Here is a 3,814-nt window from a genome sequence, read left to right on the forward strand (position 1 = left end):
ACATTTTGTCTAATCTGATAGAAAACAGATCATCCTTTACTCCCAGTGATGGAACATTTAGGATCAATAAACTGAGCAGGACTGATGGTGGTGAATATACACTTAGAACCTTTGATTCAAACGGAATTCAATTAGAGAACAGGGTTCTACAGTTGACCATTCAAGGTAAATAACTATTTATTACATGCATCTCATATTCTACGTGCTGTATATCTGTATCCATGTCTGGACTGCTCTGCATGAGAAACTCTACAGAATGATGAAGATTATGTCAATATGAAAAGTCATCTGTGTGTGTTTCCTTCAGCTCCTGTGTCCTCTGTCCTGCTGGTCTCTGAGTGTCTGTCCCAGGGAGAGATGAAGGTGTCCTGCTCCTCTGAGGGAGCGGACAGTCCTCAGTACAGCTGGACTCTGGATGATCACACTCTGACAGGCTCTGAGCTCCTCTCTGGAAACACTGAGACAAACAACATCATTCTGAAACAACACGTCTCAGGAAAACTGGTCTGCTCGGTCAAGAATAAAGTCAGTAGTGACTTAAAAGAGGTGAAGATATCTACCTGTGGTGAGTGAGAGCATGAGTAGACAAAATTCTGATGTAAGATACTAATGATTAGTTGTACATCAGTCATTGATCTCTGTCTTTCTCACAGGCTACAAATTCATTAACTGCACCACACCCAATGGGACGCACATATCACAGTGGGTGTTTGCAGCCAATAATACCCTGTGTATTGAGCCAACAACAGCTCCCACTACAATCACAGCAACCTCCCCTGCTGGTAAGGAGTCTGGCATCACAGTGTCAATTAACCCCTTCAATAATATCACATCCTCCAATAAAACTGTGACTCACACCCCCAGTGAGGACTCATGGGACTTTAGCAAGTGAAAACTAACTCTGCTGCAGTGAATTCATTTAAGTCATTTCCATTATCTTTGTTTGTCATTCTCCAAAAAAAACCCACGTCTATTGTTTGCTAACTTAAAGATCTGTGACACACACACACACACACACACAGACACACACACACACACACACACACACACACACACACACACACACACACACACACACACACATCAAACCTGTGCTTCCTCCAGTAGAGATGAGCCCTGTTTACTTAAGCAAGTGAAAACCAACTCTCCTGCCACAGCCCTATGTTCACATGTGATTTCTGTGTCTCTTAATCCGAGCAGATCTCTCCTGGCTCATATGTGGAGTGCGAGCAGCTGTGGTGATTCTTGCATTAATTGGGATCACCGTCTTTTTTGCTTGGAAGAAAAAGAAAAACAAGATGGCTCAAGACTCTGTTGTCCGTCGACAGATTGAAGATCAGGAGAACTCTGTTGTGATGGTTGGAATGAGAAGGTCTTCATCTGATCTTTAACTGTGTGAATCCGGTGTCGTGTGACTCTTTTCACTCGGTCACTTCAGTTGTTGACTGGTGAAAGAGGGATGCTTTACTTCGATTTAATTCGCGTGTAGACGTCGTCTTGTTGTCAAATGTTCAGTGCGTCGCTGCCTTTGGAGAGTGATGAAGCATCCAGAGGCCCACAGCACAGTTTAATTGTCATATTAGCTCTGCAACTCATTTTGATGCCAATTGGAAATGATCGTACAGTAGATTTCCACATCGACGCTTTCTGGTGAAAACAATGTATCTCCAAATGTGGTGACCTTTAATTTTTCAGATGAATTGAAGGATTAAGCGTTTCTTTCTCCTACTTCTTTGTGTAAATCAGATATTTAAAACACACTGGATTATCTGAAAAATGCATGGAAACAGATATATTTCTTAGAATGACAAGTTTATGTGTCGGAGATAAATTGTTTTTACTTTTTTTATAGGTACTTGCCTTAGAAGCTTGATTGGTGATTTTGCATTTAAAGTGTGTATTGAAGACCAAACTGTAATTATACATCATACATTTTACAGTTATATTCACATATATGACTAAAGTTTTCATCTCCTAAATATTGAGTTATGTAAATAATAGTTGTGTGTTTTTCTCATCTATTAATAATTACAAATAGAGGTCTGTTGTTCTCCCATGTTTACAAAGAGTAATATTGTTAAACCTTTAGAAGTGTTAAATATTAAGACTTCTTTGTTGAGTTTTATTGTTGTTATGTATTCACAACCTGTCAATCAATCGGTCATCAGATCCTTTTGTTGACATTTTGATCACAGACTTTAATTACTGCTGAGTGTTGAATAAAACCTCCGACTCATCATCAGTGTCAGTAGGTGTGAGGTTTTCCTCCACTGGTTCACAGAGGAGCTACTGTTGCTTATTGATAATTCTGTACTCAGTAAAACTCTCTGTTGATAACATTTAAACATCAATAAAACATAATCACATATCTGTTACTGTCTTAAGAGGCTCCACACAAACATTCTGCCTCACTAAACATTAAGTGTATAATATGACTGTTTATTGCTGCAAGTGAAATGTCAGAAGTCTTTTCATGTTTTAGGACGTTTGTTTTTAATCAACAGCCGCCAGTGGAGGGCGACAGAGTCTTAAGAGACATTTTGTATTTTGATGCTTCAGAGACATTGTTCTTGAAACTTTCATGCCAATAAAAACCATTTGAATTGAATTGAATTGAATCAAATTTGAATGGAGAGACAGGAGGGAGTTGTGATGAATTGTTTAGGTGAGCTCAAAGTAACCAGAGACGTTGCAGTTACTGTTACTTTGTCTTGCTGCTGTAACATTCAAATTTCCCCCTGGGGATGAATAAAGTATCTATCTATCAAATAAACACTTAAATGTGTATTTGGGATGTTTTCTTTACACTGGCTAGAAAGAACATGTGTTATGTAAATGTATGTGAGTAATATCCAAGTGAAAAACTCATTTGTATATGTACATTTAAGTGCTGTGCTATTATACGTATCATAACCATTGTGGTCTCTCCTCTCCAGAAAACGTTTCGCACATCTTGATCCCAGTCTGTTCTGCAGTGGGGGCTCTTCTGATAGTGGTGGTGTGTTGCTGTGTCTGCTGGAAACTGAGGCGTCGTAAGAAGACAGGTAAGACTTTACACACCTGTAACCAAAAAAGGGTCAATTTGATAATGTCAGCATTTCAGTCAACACCGTTGGTGAAAGAGTCTTTTTTTTCTTTTGTTTTGCTTTAACTGCAAAATAATTTTGCTTTATTCTTTGTTGTCTATCCTCAGGTAAATAACTGATAATGAATGCCTTGAATTTGGACTTGAACTCGCTTGAGGAACAGGATCAACAATGAACTGAGGACTCAAAGAACAGGACTACTTGCATTACTTGGGAGCTTGAAAAGTATTTTTTTTGTATCTTGCATTAGTGTTGAAAAATATTTGTTACAGGAAACGCCGACTTGTGGCATCAGTGAAATGTTGGGCATGTCATGTTAATCTCAGCAGCACCATCAAGTATGATCAGTATAAAAAATGTACATAATTGTATTTTTGATCTACTCTTTGTTAAACTATAATAAAAGACTGATGGTCACATTTGACACTGTTGGAGCTATTTATTTGATGTTGTATTTTGTTATTTAATTTATAAGTAGTATTGTTTAATTACTGTAGATGTTTGATAAATTAAGATTGTTTTTTCTCTTTCATAGTAATTTGTTTATGTAACAGAGTCCCTGCTACCCGGTGGGTCTGGTGAGCACAAGGATGCCAGCACACGGTTAAATGACGGTTTCAAATGTTCTTTATTGTCATGGAATCTGACTTGCTTGGCCGTGTGCTCTCCTGCCTTGCCTCCGAGCACACGCCGCGGGAGGTTTGCAGTCCTCTCCCGTCCTGTCCGTT

At 38.7% G+C, this 3,814-nt stretch overlaps 1 long non-coding RNA gene across 1 annotated transcript; it reads left to right on the forward strand.

Moving 5' to 3' along the window:
- Positions 1-2,910: 2,910 nt before the first annotated feature.
- LOC142963202 (uncharacterized) lies at positions 2,911-3,510 on the forward strand. Its single transcript, XR_012957407.1, has 2 exons — positions 2,911-3,044; positions 3,194-3,510. It is a non-coding gene; the product is annotated as an uncharacterized LOC142963202 (long non-coding RNA).
- Positions 3,511-3,814: the final 304 nt, after the last annotated feature.

This window comes from Anarhichas minor, unplaced genomic scaffold (genome assembly GCF_050575085.1).
Source record: "Anarhichas minor isolate MPS153535 unplaced genomic scaffold, ASM5057508v1 ptg000028l, whole genome shotgun sequence".
NCBI classification, from domain to species: domain Eukaryota; kingdom Metazoa; phylum Chordata; class Actinopteri; order Perciformes; family Anarhichadidae; genus Anarhichas; species Anarhichas minor.